Here is a 17,407-nt window from a genome sequence, read left to right on the forward strand (position 1 = left end):
CTCATTGCCATTATAAAAACCAATGTTACATCATCTCTGTTATAGTCATATTAACAGGTTACATTAAAATATATGTTATTAATTACTATTAAAGTTATATAATATCTACATATATGGAAACACATAGATATTAATTTATACAAAGCCTGAAATTTTCACTGCTACTTTGAATCTAGAAAACATACTAAGTAGTGTGATAAAATATAAGGTTGTATAATACATGTATTGATGTATTCACATTTGGATTCCTTATTTCTGTATTTTAAACTTTTTAAAAAATATTTATCACAATTATTTTATTAACTGAGATATAAAATAAAATATTCATATTGGGCAATATCACAATGTTATGAATTTTCATATACTGTAAAATGGGTTCAAATGAAAGATCATAAATTATATTCTATATATACTCAAGGATAAGTTGGAAACTAAAATTAAAATTTAAAAGTGCCTAAATACATAGGATGTACCATATACATATATGCATATGTATATATGTAAATATGTACATATATATTCCAAAATACAATCTGCTTAGTCTGCATAAAGTTGCTTGTATGTATGTTTTCAAGGCTAGCTCTTTGGTATTAGAAAACCAATTGGTGGAGAAGAGTCAACATTTATTAGTTGTCAATATCTCTATGCACAAAGCTGAGGCCTCATAGGCTTTTCCTCAATCTCTTTCACATGTCCATTGTGTGCCGTCTTTGTTCAGGCCTTCTTTAGCCAGTCATGTTAGTGAAAGTTTATGGGCATAGTTTCTAATACCCATAGGAGAAACAATTTCACAGCAAGCTCCCTGCTCCTCTGACTTTTACAAATTTCCTTCCCTTCTTTTAAAATGTTCCCTGAGCTGTAGTTGTGAGAATGTTGTGTAGATGCATCTATTGAGATTGTGATCCATAGCTTTGCATTTTGTTTTGTAAAGGAATTTTAATCCAGCAATATAGCTGCTCTGGAAACTGATCATATCCAAAGACCTTCCATGTGATTCAGCTGGAATACATGTAAACCCTTAGTACACACACAACTTTAATCTCTCTGGCTGAGTACAGACACTTCTTTATTACATATCTTTAATTCCTAGCAGTGAATGTAATGTTAGTTTGTAAAATGAAGCAGTCATGTTTGAAAACAAAGCCTAATTGAGGGTCAGACAAAGTGATGAATCAAAGAAAGATTTGACAGAATGAGTCTTAGAGCTAGGATATGCCCAGCTCTCATGAGAACAGACAGGAAAGAGAGGCTTCTTAAGAGCAATGCTTACTCAGTGAGTCAGTTGAGTTTTGTTGAATTTGTTCCCTAGGAAATTTTTACTGTGACAGTTTTACAGAGACAGGTTGCAGAGAGAACAAGCTAGTCATAGGTGAAGACAAAGAATTAATAGGAGCCAGAGGACTAGAACAAATTGCAAGACTTAGTTAAAAGCCAAACAAAGCAGTTCTATCAGAAACCAAGTGAAGTTTGTTTGAATCAGTCAGCTTGGAGAGGACTTTGGGCCAGAACTACTGAGTTGAAGCAGCCAGTCAGAGTTCAGAAAGAGCTAGAAAGACCCAAGCATTATATTCACACAGCTTGAGTACTGTTCTCATCTTATCCCTTTACCAGAAGAAACTAAAGTGAAATTCACATGTTTGACGATATTTTTAATGGTCTTTATCTGTTGCAAAAAGAAATTTTTGTATCAGTGGTGAAGACTATACTTATCTTTGAATATAAGAACACATGTTTATATTGTTGTTAGGGATTTGCTAGTTTAATAAAGTGGTGGTTGTAGATTCTCCTCTAAGATCTATGATTTCACTAGCACAGAGTTTTGACTAGGTTTCTAATCCAATTAGAGTGTTATTGGTTACTGCCAAGGTATGTATGCCACTATTGCATCCTTAGAGCTATCATGCCATGTTAGTCTTTGTTGTGGTTCATAGTCATTGTGAGTTTTTCTCATTTGGAAGCTTTCGTGGCATGTAACAAAAGTTCTTTCCGATCCTGTATTTTGAAATAAAAAATGAAGAGCAGCAACTCTATACACCTTGCAAACTTTTAGAGAATCTCCTTTGCTGCCTAAGAAGTATAAACATGATTTTATTTTTGTACAGATGGGGTTTTGTGTGACTCCTAACAGTGGGAATGGTGGTGTCTCTGATTCTTTTGCTTGCTCTTGGGATACTTTTCCTCTTACTGGATTGCTTTGTTCAGGAGGGGAGGCTATGGTTGGAATGTATTCTGTGAGAGAAGAATAAATAAAAAGAAACAAAGGAGAAAAAAGAAAAAAGACAAATTTGTGTATACTTATAAACATTGCTAGGTTACTTCAAGGAATTTCTTCTGTTCATATGAAGTGAAGTGGAAACATTGTTTTACAAAAACTCTTTGTGAAAATGGACACTATCAACAATGAAAATTCTGAGAGAGAATAGTTTTATTTATGTAAAAACAAAGGATATATTACAACATGATTTCAGGCGAAAGAATCTTGAAAATTTCTGAGATATAGCCTTACAATATTATCTGGCACAGCTGTATGAGATCTGGTTTAATTTTGTATACTACATAACTTTGTAACTTAGCATTTTATGAGTTTGTGCCTATCAAAAGTCAACTAATTTTATTACCATATAAAATGTAAAATGTTCAAAAACACATTCTTATTGTAATTTCCCTTTTTGAAGACAATTTTTTTTTGCTTTGTTTCTACAATCTGAATGTATTTTGTGAAGGAGAAAGACATTTTTAAGTACTCTTTTATTTTATACTTATAAGAGGGACAAATACAATTAACAGTATTGTAAGTAAAGATATATATTAGATTCTCAAAGAATCTCTCATCAAATTCAGTATGCCTTAATAACCTTACCAATAAATTTGTTGTTTGGAAACTGAGAATATTCCTCCTTGAGAATTCACACATGCCCAGTACTACAGACTATTTTATTGTTTTTGAAAATATTTTATTAATCTGAAAATTATACATATTGTAATCTACTACATGGAATTGATGAGAAATTTGTTCAGTAATGTAAATATAAAAATATTAGGGGTGAGAGAGATGAATCACTGGTCAAGAATACTTGCTGCTCTTCCAAAGGACCCAGGTTTGGTTTCTAGCACCATATCATAGCTCACAACCATTTGTAACTCCAATTATAGGGGATCCAAAATCCTCTTTTAGCCTTGAGAGTACCAGGCACACAAGTACAAGAAAATATTCATACACATAAAAATATAAAATCTTTTTTCCCAAGGTTGATTATTACAATATTATCAATAGTAACAGATAATTTTAAAAATATTTTATTTTTAAAATTTATTTTTTTAATTTATACACTATTATATAAAATTTGTAAATAAATAAACATTGCATATCAATATTAAACAGACCCAACACCATGTTATTGCTGTGCTGAAGATATAGCTCAATTGAGAAAGAGCTTGTTTAGTAAACACAAAGCCTTGAATTCATTTCCAATACACCATGAACTAGATATAGTTTTAATGGTTAAATAACTCTCATCCCAAAACACTGATGGAGTAGATAGAGGATGCAATGTTATGGTTATTATCTACTATATGGTATGACTAAGGCTAGTCTGGAATGTTGGAGATTCTGTCTCATAATAAATTATAATGAACAAGAAACAATATATCAAAAGAATTGTTTTCATCCTTCAGTATTAGGCAGCCATTTAGCTGAAGCACTAAGCATTGTGACATTATTTTAGTCACATTATTTTGTGACAGATAAAATTCTGTGTTTAGAAGACCAGTGGCCTGGCCAATACCAACCCAAAGGCTGCAGCCTGCATGCTTCCCAGAAGGTTCACACTGACCAAGGATACAGGTGAGACTTATGCCCAAATATCTACATCAGCTGGGACACCCACACAGCCCAGCAGACATGGGACCTACTCTCAACCCTGAAGTTCTACCTCCCTTCTGTCTCACTTCCCCATCCAGGGCCAAACCAGTGGCCAGAAACCCACCCAAAGGCTACAGCTTGAGAGCCTCCCAGGAGGTTCTCAGTAACCAGGGACACAGGAGGCCTGCTCTGACAAGAGACAAGGGAGGCTCACACTAACTAGAGATAACACTGCCTGCCTCCAAAAATAATAGCTCTAACTCAGGTCACAGAGCTCTACCTGCCTCCAAGGAGGCTAATTCCAGTCAGAGATACCCAGGCCAGTTAACACCAGAGAGAACCAGATGGCCAAAGGCAAGCCTAAGATCATAAGCGACAGAACCCAATGAAGTTTGGCACCATCAGCCACCCACCACAGCAAGCTCTGGCTATCCTGATATGCATGAAAAGCAAAATAATGACCTAAAATCCCATCTTGTGAGGATGATAGAGACCACTAAGGAGGATATAAAGAACTCCCTTAAAGAAATACAGGAAAACAGGGGCAAAACAGGTAGAAATACTGAAAGAAGAAACAAATAAATTTCTTAAAAATACAGGAAAATACAATCAAGGAGGAGAAGGAATTAAACAAAATGGTCAAAGAGCTAAAAATTAAAATAGAAACAATAAAGAAAAATCAAAGGGAGGCAGCCCTGGAAACTTAGGAAAGAGATTAGGAGCTACAGAGAGAATCTCAGGCAAAAAAAAAAAAAAAAAAAAAAAAAAAAAAAAAAAAAAAAAAAAAACCCCACAGAAAATATTGACCCATCAGTCAAGAAAATACAAAGTATAAAAATCTCCTATACCAAAATATCCAGGAAATTTAGGAAAAAAATTAAAAGATCAACCCTAAGAAGAACAGAAGAGGGTGAAAAATCTCAGCTCAAAGAGCCAGAAAACATCTACAATAAAATCATAGAAGAAAACTTCCCTAAGCTAAAGAAAGAGATGGCAATAAATGTGCAAGACAACAATTAGATTCGACCAGAAAAGAAAATTTTCTCATCACATAATGATCGAAACACTAAATGCACAGAACAAAGAAACAATATTAAAAGCTGCAAAGGAAAAGGGCCAAGCAACATATGAAGACAGACCTATCAGAATCATGCCAGACTTTTCAACTGAGACTCTAAAAGCCAGAAGATCCTGGACAGATGTCATCCAGACACAAGAGAATACAAATGCCAGCCCAGGATATTATGCCCAGCAAAACTCTCAATCATAATCTATGGAGAAACCAAGATATTCCATGAAGAAAACCAAATTTAAATACTGCCTTTCTATTATCCAGATCCATGGATACTAGAACAAAATCTCAACACAAAGAGGGTAACTATACCCAAGAAAACACAAGAAACTAAAAAGTTCACAAGAAACCAAAAAGAAGAGAATCATACACACATAATACCACCTCCAGCAACAAAAATAACAAGATCTAAAAATCATGTTTTTAATATCTCTGATCATCAATGGACTCAATTTCTCAATAAAAAGACACAGGCTAACAGACTGGGTACATAAACCGGATACAGCATTTTGCTGCATATAAGAAACACATGAGCTGACAAAGACAGACACTATCACAGAGTAAAAGGCTAGAAAACAGTTTTCTAAGCAAGTTGTCCCAATAAATAACCTGGAGTTGCCATTCTAATATCCAATAAAATAGACTTTCCATCAAAAGTTATCAAGCATGATGAGGAGGACACTTCATATTCACCAAAGGAAAAATCCACCAAGAGGAACTCTAAATCCAGAACATCTATGCCCGAAATGCAAGGGCACCTATATTCGTAAAAGAAAGTTTACTAGCTCAAAACACACATTGAACCTGACACAATAATAGTGGGAAACTTCAACACCCCACACTCACCAGTGGACAAGTCATTGAAACAGAAACTAAACAGAGGCAGTGAAACTAACCAAAGTTATGAACCAGATATACCTGAGAGACACCTATAGAGCATTTCATCTCAAAACAAGAGTTTATACCTTCTTCTCAATACCTCATTGAACCTTCTTCAAAATTGGCTATATAATTGGATATATAACAAGCCTCAAGAGATACAGAAAGATTGAAATAATACCTTGCATTCTACCTTATCACCATTCATTTGCCTGCAAATTTTGTGAAGTCATTGTTTTTAATAGCTGAGTAGTACTGCATTGTGTAAATTTACCACATTTTCTGTATCCATTCCTCTGTTGAGGGACATCTGGGTTGTTACCAGATTCTGACTATCACAAATAAAGCTGCTATGAACATAGTGGAGCATGTGTTCTTGTTATATGTTGGAGCATCTTTTGGGTATATGCCCAGGAGTGGTATAGCTGGCTCCTCGGGTAGTATTATGTTCACTTTTCTGAGGAACTGCCAGCCTGATTTCCAGATTGGTTGTACCAACTTGCAATCTCACCAGCAATGGAGGAGTGTTCCTCTTTCTCCACATCCTCACCAGAATCTACTGTCACCTGTGTTTTTGATCTTAGCCATTCATACTAGTGTGAAGTGGAATATTAGGGTCATTTTGATTTGCATTTCCCTGATGACTAAGGATGTTGAACATTTCTTTAGGTGTTTCTTTGTCTATTTGAGATTCTTCAGTTGAGAATTCTTTGTTTTGCTCTGTATCTCATTTTTAACAAGGTTATTTAGTTCTCTGTAGTCTAACTTCTTGAGTGCTTTGTATATATTAGATATTAGCCCTCTATTGGGTGTAGGGTTGGTAAAGATGTTTTCCCATTCTGTAGGTTGCCATTTTGTCCTGTTGAGAGAGTCCTTTGTCTTGCAGAAGCTTTGCGATTTTATATTCCATTTATCATTTCTTGATCTTAGAGCCTGAGCCATTCTTGTTCTGTTCAGGAAATTTTCCCCTGTACTGATATGTTGGAAACTTTTTCCTACTTTCTCTTCTATTAGATTCAGTATATCTGGTTTTACATGGAGGTCCTTGATCTACTTGCTTCATGAAATTCACAGACAAATGGGTCGAACTAGAAAAAAAATCATCCTGAATGAGGTAACACATTCACAAAAGGACACACATGGTATGTACTCACTGATATGTGGTTATTAGGAAAAAAGCTCAGAATACCCATGCTACAACTCACAGACAATATGAAGCTCAAGAAGAAGGAAGACCAAAGTGTGGATGTTTCAGTACTACCTAGAAGGGAGAACAAAATAATCACAAGAGGTAGAGGGAGGGACCTGAGTGGGAGAAGTAGGGAGAGGGTAAAAAAAGGGGGGAGTATCAGGTGTGGGAGGAGACAGTTAGAATAACAGATGGTCAGGAAATAGAACAGAGGTGTGTAGCAGTGGGGGATGGAGAACTGGAGTTAGCCAATAGAAAGTCCCAGATACCAGCAAAGTAAGAGGCTCTTAAGAACCAATAGGGATGGCATTAGCTGAAATACACAACAAAGCGGAGAGAAGACCTGTAGAGATTATATCTAAAGGTTAGGATCCGCCCCTGGTTGAGGGATGGGGCCACCCACCCACTCAAAAATATTAACACAGAATTGTTCTTCTTTAAAGGAAATACAGGGACAAAGAGTGGAACAGAGACTAAAGGAAAGGCTGTCCAGAGACTGCCCCTCCTTGGGAAACATCCCATATACAGACATCAAACCCAAACACTTGCTGATACCAAGAAGTGCTTGTTGACAGGAACCTGGTGTGGCTATTCCCTGAGAGGATCTGCCAGAGCTTGACTAACACAGACATGGATGCTTGAAACCAACCATTGGACTGAGCATGGGGACCTCAATGGAGGAGTTAGGGGAAGGACTGAAGCAGTTAAAGGGGATTGCAACCCGTTAGGAAGAAAAACAATATCAACCAACTAGACCCACCAGAGCTCCCAGGGACTAAATCATCAACCAAAGAGTATACACATGGAGTAACCCATGCCTACAGCTGCATATTTAGTAGAGGATGGCCTTGTCACCATCCATGGGAAGGAAGGCCATTGGTCTTGTGGAGACTGGATGTCCCAAGTAGGGGAATGAGTGGTAGTGAGGTGGGAGTGGTTGGGTTGATGGAGGAGCTTCCTTATAGAAACAGGGGGGTGAAGGATAGGATAAGGAGTTTGTGGAGGGGAAACTGGAAGGGGAATAACATTTGAAATGTATACAAATAAAACAATCGATATGTTTTTTTAAAAATAATGTGGTCCATTTATACAATGAAATATTATTAAGCTATTAAAAATGAGGACAACATTAATTCTGCAAGCAAATGGATGGAACTAGAAAATATCACTGGCATGGCTATTTTCTGAGACCTCCTATCAGCAACTGAGACAGAAGCAGATATGTACATCCAACCATTGGACTGGAGTCAGGGATCATTATTGTTGAATTAAGGGAAGGATTGAAGAAGCTGAATGGGAGAGTGACCCCATAGGAAGACCAGCAATCTCAACTAACCCAGAACCCAGGGAAATCCCAGAGACTGAGCCAATACCCAGGTGCATAAAAAGGTGTTCCAAGGCCCCTGGCATATGTGTAGCAGAGGTCTGTATGGTCTGGCCTTATTGGGAAAAGATGCACTTAATCCTTGAGATACTTGAGGTTCCCGGGAAGGGGGAAGTCTAGTGGGGTGCAGCACCCTCTTGGAGGCAAGGGGGAGGAGGAATGGGATGAGGAACAGTGGGAAGGTGGACTGAGGGCAACGACTGGAGTGTAAATAAATAAAATAAATTTTTAAAAGGTAAAAAAAAAGAAATGGTGCATTTGATATTCAGGAGAGACTGAATTATGTATATTGTTAATAACAGTGATGTAAATTGCCACACACAATTTCACAAAGAAATGAACTTTTTTGTCTTTATTAATCACTGAGTGGTTTCAGATTCTCCTGTTAGATGAAACAGAGGCAAAGGGAAAACACAAAGCTGCAGAAGGATACCGCGTGTTGCATAGTCCGCCTTTAGAAATGAAACTTTCTTTTCTTGTTGGAGTTGAACATGTAAATCTTTATGTTTATAGTTTATATAGTATATTTAACAGTTTTCAAAATTTTGTTATTTTTTTCATTGTCTGTTAAATTGTGTCAGCTGATTCCTGAAGTGAAAGGTATGACCAATGACATTGAGTTTTTAAAATCCAACAATGTGAAAAAAAGATTTCACAGTGATACTGGAACTGTATTATGGTGCAACCTCAGATATAAAGGTCTTATAAAAGAATATATGGGAAAATGTCAAACAAAAGGATACAGCTTGAAAATACTTTCTAATGAGGACTCATATTGATTGACTTATCAGGTACAGAAAGCTTTCATAATTCATCCAATGAATCATCTTCTGCCCCTACATGTTATTGCCTGAAACATTTTATCAGCTAAATAGATTTTGTTATACTTCCATTAGTTTTGACCTAATATAAAGACATAAGTGTAAAAGTGTAGGTTTATTGCAAAGAATATAATAAAAGTAGTGCAGCCATTAAAGGAGTAAGTTTTTTTTTCATTAAAAACAATTCTGCGCTTTAAGACATGTATATAAATAGTTGTGATTGAATAAAAATTATCACCATAGGATCATAATAGGGAGTAGCACTACTAGGAGATATGGCCTTGTTGGAGTAGGTGTGATCTTGTAGGAAGAAATGTATTACTAGGTGTAGTCTTTGAGGTTTCAGAAACTCAAACCAAGTCCAGTGTCATTCTTTCTTCCTGCTGCCTGTAATTCAGATGTAAAACTCTTAGCTCCTTCTCCAGAACCATGTCTGCCATGCTTCCTGCCATAACAATAATGTATTAAACCTCTGAACTGTAAGACAGCCTCAATTAAATGTTTTCTTTTATAAGAGTTGTCATGGCCAAGGTGTTTCTTCACAGCAATCGAAACTAAAACTAAGACAGCCATGAACTTAACAAAAGTAAACATGTTTAGTTTGTTTTGAATGTAAATTTTGGATATTTTGAAATTTGAGTTCTACTATTAATTTACAGTAAATTGCCACAAATAAGGAAAACAGAATGTGACCAGTATATATATTAATCACTGGTATTCTCTCTGGAGAATTTCTACTGAATGCACTAAGGGAATATAAATTAGGCATATTGGAAAGTAAAGACAAATCTCAAGCAACATACCTCTCATCAAAGAACTGCTCAGATAGATCCACAGAATTTTGCCTATGGCTATGAGAGCTGCTCTGCCTCAGAGATATCAATTTCAATTTTCTCTGTGGAATCCCCACTACAAATAGATTCTCTTTCTCACACAGTCCACTCATTGTCCCTCAAAAATTATAAACCATTTACCTGGAATTTTCTTAAAACGCTGTAGTTAAAGGAATTAAAAAATTGGCATGGAAGAAAGTATATTATAAAACCTGGGAGACATTTATTTTGCTTCAGAAAAGTGTTTAATGCATAGAGATGCACCATCTAATGTGTATGGGTCACTTAAAGTAATCTAAATAATGCATTGAGAACAATTATAATATATTAAAACAGCAAAAGTCATGAAAAATATTTGTTAAAATCTGGTGATAGCATTGTAAGCAGCTAACTTTAGTTCTTTATGTTCACTGATAGAAGCACTCTATTTAATTTAAGAAATTTAATGTGTTTAGTCAGTTTTTTTTCATTGTGGTGGCATATAATACCTTATAAAACCATTTAAAAGGAGAGAGTATTTATTTAGCTCAGGGTTTGAAAAGGTTTAGTCTATTGTCACTTGGATTCATGTTTCTATGCCTGTAGTGAAGGCAGTACATTGTGATGGTGTACATATGTGCTAGAAACTGTTCACTTAATGGCAGACATGAAATACAGAGAGATAAAGGGACTAAAGGATAGGCATAACTTTCAAAGAACCATTCTATTTTTTCTTTTTATTTAACTTATTTTATTTATTTACATTCCTCATGCTGTCCCCCTTCTCAAACCTTCCTCCCAGAGTTCTTAACCCCCTCTGTCCTCCCCTTTGCCATTGAGATGGTGATGCCCCCACTCCCATGCCCACTTACCTCCACCCTACACACACCTCGACCCACACACACCCCAACCTTACAACCCAGTATTCCTTTTCCCTGGGACATTGAGTCTCTAAATGATTAGACACATCCTTTCCCAGGGAGGCCAGACAAGACAGTTTCCTGCTACATGTGTGCTATGGGGCCATGGGCCAGCCCATGTATGATCTTTGGTTGGAAGCTTGGCCTCTGGGAACTCCCAGGGGTCCAGGTTAGTTGATACTGTTGGTCTTCCTATGGTGTTGCCATCTCCTTCAGCTCCTTCAATCCTTTCCCTAACTCTTCCATAGGTGTCCTCGACTTCATTCTAATGTTTGTCTGTGGGTATCTGCATCTGTCTCAGTCAGCTGCTGGTAGAGCATCTCAGAGGACAGCTGTGCTAGGCTCCTGTCTGCAGGTACAACATGGCATTAGCAATAGTGTTGGTGTTTGGTACCTGTACATGGGAAAGATCTCAAGTTGGGGTAGTCATTGGATGACCTTTCCTTCAGTCTCTGCTCCATTTTTGATCCTGCATTTCCTTTAGACAGGAGCAATTCTGGGCCAAAAAATTTGAAGGTGGGTGTGTGGCCCCATGCCTCAATTGGTGACTCTGTTTACATATACTAGAGGTGGTCACTTCAGGTTCCTTCTCCCTACCGTTGGGCACTTTGGCTTAGTTATCCCCATTGAGTCTTGGGAGCAAAGACAGACTCTAAATGACCAACTTCTACTAAGTAGGTCCTACATTCCAAAGATTCCAACATTTTCCCCATAGAGTGCCAATATCTAGGAGCTAAGTGCTCCATATATGGTACTGTGGGAACACTTCATTGCTTAAAAGTTACATGTAACAATGAGTTACTTGTCACTTTGTCATATCATCAGTGTAGAATCCCATACCACTCATTTTTAGGTTAGGTCTTCCTATCTCTGTCCAGTTTGAAATGACCCCCAGACATACCAGAAGTTTGTTACTGTCTTTGTTAGGTTTTCTGTTGCTGTGAAGAAATACTATGGCCACAGAATCTTTTATAGACAAAAACATTTAATTGAGGCTGGCTTACAGATTCAGAGGTTTAGTCTGTAGTTGTCAAAGCAGGAAGCATGGTAGCGCAGAGGCAGACATGGTGCAGGAGAACTTGCTGAAAGTTCGATATGTGGATCAGCAGGCAGCAGGGAGAGAGAGAAAGAGAGAGAGGGAGAGAGGGGAGAGAGAGAGAAGAGAGAGAGAAGAGAGAGAGAGAGAAGAGAGAGAGAGAGAGAGGAGAGAGAGAGAGAGAGAGACTGGGCCTGGTTTGAGCAAGTGAAACCTCAAAGTTGAAGTGACAAACTTCCTCAACAAAGCCATACGTCCTAAAAGAGCACTCCCTATGAGCCTATGTGTAACATTTTCATTCAAACCACCATAGTTACCGTGGTGTTTCTCAATCCTTTCAAATCGACAATTATCATTAACCATCATTTGCCACCATAGGTTGTAGAGAGAAGCAGGTATGGGAACTAGATTATTTCTTATGGACTGAACTGTGTTTCCACTCTAAATTCATATGTTGAAGTTTGAACCTCCATAAGGAATGAATTTGGAGACACAAGTTTTAAGAATTTTTAAAGTGGCTTGGGAGATGGCTCAGCAGTTAAAAGTATTTGCTGCTCTTTATAGGACCAGAGTTTACTTCCCAGCATTCATATCTGGTAATTAACAAGCAATGGAATTCAAGTTTTAGAAGATCTGATTCTGGTCTCTGTGGGCATGCACACCCCCAAATTTAGATATGATGCTCTATTCTTCTCTCTGTTGGCATTCATACCTGATACTAATACAAACACACACACACACACACACACACACACACACACACACATATATATTACAATAATGCACATAATAAAGGTTGAATAAAGTTTTAAGAGTGAACTTCCAATCTGAAATAATTGATACCATTTTCCTTTTTTATTTTTATTGAAAAAAAAGAATTAATTCAAAATATCCTAATCATGGTTTTCACCTCCCTCAGCTCTTCCTGACTGTTTTTTTTTATTAGAGCTTTCCATTGTGCATGCACACACACACACACACACACACAAAGCAATAAGGATTAAAAGACATTATATAAGAAAAGTGAGCTACATGTCTGACAGCTGTTATCACAAAGCAGATTTTGCATTTTCAACTTGGACATCCATTCTCTCAAATATGTAAAAAAAGAAATATTGTTATGGCAGCAGAGGAAACTACTACAAGCACGCAATCCATGAATCTGAGTAGTTGGAGAGGAGCCAAAGACGTAATTGATTAAGATGGTGATCTCATCTCAGTTGATGAGTTGGGGAGGGCTTTTACCTCTTGCTCTTCTGGTTTAGAATGGCTGAGGTACATCAAGGTCATGTTAGGTGGGTTATAATAGCTACTTCTTTAGTAATAGCATTTCTCAGAGCATGAAGCATGTTTGAAATCAGTTTTTATTTATTGGAATTAAAGTGAGTTCATGATATATCTTAATGACTAAAGAAAAGTCCATGTATTCTGTAGTTGAGAGCATAAATGTTGCAAATATGTGAAAATGGAAAAAGAAAACATTTGTGTGTCACATAAAATAGACAGCAGTAGAAATCCTGCATGATGAGTCCCACAAGAATTAGATATTACAAAGAATGACAGAAATCATTTTCTAAAGAATAGTTTTAAAATAGTTCCACAAAATGAAATTGGCACTCAAAGGAAAAGGAAAGACAATTAGTAAAGGAAAATTTCTTTTTCTTTACTCTGCAGACACAAAGGCACAAAGAACTTTGTTAGAACAGCAATTACAGCAATTCTTCCCAGAACATCAGTTTTATGATTTACCAGAAACTATTCTGACCCTTGGAGAAAAGATTAACACCTTATGTAATATCAGATATCAAGAACAAAGAGATGAATGGTTACATCTTCAATGTACAAGAGGGGTGGCAGGAAGAACAAATTAAAAAGGTTCTGGCAATCTCAAAGCCATAAGTCTAATTCAAGGCAGTGTGTCCTGCCTTTTTATTGTGAAAATGTCATTCATGCTAATTATTCATACTGTTATTTAGTTCTTAAAACAGAGGATACTCAGCTCTGACATCACCACATTCTGGTAAGTACCTATGTTTGCACACTGGTAAGAGGTATTGCTTGAGGGAAGGGAAAGGAGACTTTCTTCATGAGTATCAGTGGATTTCATTAAAGGAATAAATTGCCAGTTTATTTTGAACTTACATAAGGTACAGTAATAAATCCAGACTGAACAATAAAATGCATTAATACATAACTTGAATTAACTATGATTATAAATTTTAATATATCAACTTTTCCATGTCTAGTATAATTTTTAAAAGAAACTTCATACTGTATACTTACCATATTTGACTAAAATTTCTATCATATATTTCACATAATATACAGTGTGATCCAAATTTCTTAGGTTTGGATATTGTTTTTGATATTATTGACAAGTAAAGTAAATGAGTTTATATATATTTTAGTGATCATAAATATAAATTTCTATCAATTTTCTTATTTTATTTTTGCTGCTTTTTATTGAAAATAGATTATTAATATTGTTATTATTATTAATTAGAGAGTAAAATGATGTTATATTGTTACCAGCTTAAACCAATCACATTGTCAGTAAGGCATAAAACTAAAGCAGGAAGGGGTAGGCATCATACATGTGATATATATTTATTACTATTATTTTTAAAAGAAGTATAAGTAAAATCAACAGTGAATTTCTTTTCTTTTCTTTTTTTCTGTTTTGTTTTTTGTTTTTCGAGACAGGGTTTCTCTGTGTAGCCCTGGCTGTCCTGGAGCTCACTCTGTAGACCAGGCTGGCCTCGAACTCAGAAATCTGCCTGCCTCTGCCTCCCAAGTGCTGGGATTAAAGGCATGCGCCACCACTGCCTGGCAGTGAATTACATCTCTAGGTTTTTGTGTTGAAATATAGCAAGTGCTTCTACAATGAGAAAGAATCCTGTTTGTTCATAATCAAAATAAAAAATAATTCATGTCTGGAGAGATAGTTCAGTGGTGAATAGCACAGGCTGCTCTTCCAGAGGACCTGGGTTCCATTCCTAGCATCACTGCCTAATTATCCTTCTTAAACTTGACTCTGATGTAGGACATGCAGTCCAGCATTATCCACTAGTTCATAGCCCATAACAGCCCCAAGGCATCCACAGTGCCTCATATGCTGACCTTGGGGATGCAGATCTTGGCCAATTCCTGGTAGTGCAGGCCTTGAAAACTACTCAGCATCACTGGGGGTCTCATTACTCTTGTCACCTTGTTCATCTGCCCTGGAGCATTGCTGATTGACTCTACTGTGTTGGCATGGTGTACATTTTCCTCCCTCTTTCAATTTGTTGTTCTGGGGTTATACTAGAAAGGGAAAAGTTGATATATTAAAATTTATAATAATAGCTTGTTCTAATTATGTATTAATACATCTTCAACACACAAGAGAGGTTGTAGGAAAAATAAAATTGGAAAGGTTGTGGAAACTTCAAAGGCATGAGTATAATTCAAAGACAACATGCATTGCCTTTTTATTGTGAGAGTATTATGCTAATTATTCATAGTGTGTTCTCTCCAGACTGAAGTTTTCCTTCTGGTGTGTTCTTTAAGCTAAATGGGTGGACAGAAATTTCTTAAATTTGATTTTATCATAGAATATGTTTTGTTGTTAATGGGTGGATATTCAATTCTTTGGTTCTGTTGCTCCCTCTGGTTAACTTAGTAGAGCTCTGGGTTCTGTGCTGGAGAATATTTCTGCAGCTTAGGTGGATGCACAGCATTTATTACTCACATATTCAGTCCTGAGGTTTTTCTTTGCTTTCATTTTGGGGCGTCTTTGCTTGTTTTTCAGGACAAAATGAAAGTCTCTTTCTTCCTAGCCCATAGTCAACTTACTCTTAAGGAAGGCATGGAGGAATATAGGCAAACTGAAAGTGAGAGCACAGAAAACTGAAGTGAGTATGAAAAGCTTTGTATAAAATCTTGGTTTTACTACTCAGGTCAAAATGACAATAGGCCTAGTAGAGCTTTTGTGATATCAGCGAATAGGGAAGAATATTGGGGCCTAAAAGGTTTTACTAAAGAGTGGAAGAAATATGTATGTAATACAAGAAGAAGGGACAGGAACATGTTCATCAAAACTGATGATACATAGAGAGAGCTTATGAAAACACACTAGTGTTTAAAGTAATTAAAATACAACTTTAGAAGGGCATTTGAACAAAGGTACCGCACATAGCCAAATGAAGCTGTTCTCAGAAAACAGGATGTTAGGGTCCCAATGCTCAGGCCAATGGTTGGCTGCGAGCATCCTCCTCTGTATTTGCCAGGCTCCAGAAGAGCCTCTCAAGAGACAGATATATCAGGCTCCTGCCAGCAAGCACGGGGTCCTCACTGGAGGAGATAGAGAAAGGATGGAAGGAGCCGAAGGGGTTTGCAACCCCATAGGAAGACAGACAATATCAACCAACCAGACCACCCAGAGCTCTCAAGGGACTAAACCACCAACCAAGGAGTACACATGGAGGGACCCATGGCTCCAGCTGCATATGTAGCAGAGGATGTCCTTGTCTGATATCAATGAGAGAAGAAGCCCTTGGTCCTGGGAAGGCTCAATGCCCCAGTGTGGGTAAATGCTAGGGCCTTGAGGTAGGAGTGGGTGGGAGGGTGAGGGAGTACCCTCATAGAAGCAGGGGTAAGTATAATGGGATAGGGGGTTTTCTGGAGTGAAAACCTGGAAAGTAGATAATATTTGAAATGTAAATAAATAAAATTTCCAAGAAAAAGAAAAAAGAAAACAGGATGTATTAAATTAAAATTTCAGTGCTGGAAATGATTTAACCTGCTTACTTATTATTGGTCAAGGAGATATTTGAGGACCTGAAACAAACCATTGACACTGCCATTGTTTTTTTATGGCTATCATAACTAGAAGGAAAGACTGTTTCCTCATATACCACACACTTCGGTTTCAGAACAGGGAGAAATCTACCTTGAACTTATCAGGATACTTACTTTCTGTTGACTAGCTTTCATAGAGTTAGAAGGTGTTATGCAGATACTATGCTAGAAAAAAAATCATGGTCTGCCTTAGCACTGGAACTACAAGTTACAGCAGGATGTAACCATTGGTGCAGTACTGGAGAGGAAAATAATCTCACCTCAATTTTGATTGAGATTTTAGCCTGTTCCACAGGAAGGAATTTATTCATGCTTATGTAAGCATGCTAAAAACCTATAGAAAAAGTCATCATAGGTCCTAGGGAAGGGCCTATGATGTTGATCTTTTAAATGACCATGTTATCAAACTGTCTTCTAAATATGTTTATATCAATACTTTTGTGCTTCTCTCAACCTTTATTAGAGAAACTTCTTAAAACACTATGTAGTCATTAGTATAGAGACTTTTTAATTGTTTAAAAATACTGAGAGTGATTGGGTGTGAATACTGAGCATTATAAGTAAAACCTCTATCAACTTTTGCCCCATCTCAT

The sequence above is a fragment of the Arvicanthis niloticus genome, chromosome X (assembly GCF_011762505.2).
Source record: "Arvicanthis niloticus isolate mArvNil1 chromosome X, mArvNil1.pat.X, whole genome shotgun sequence".
In the NCBI taxonomy this organism is placed as follows: domain Eukaryota; kingdom Metazoa; phylum Chordata; class Mammalia; order Rodentia; family Muridae; genus Arvicanthis; species Arvicanthis niloticus.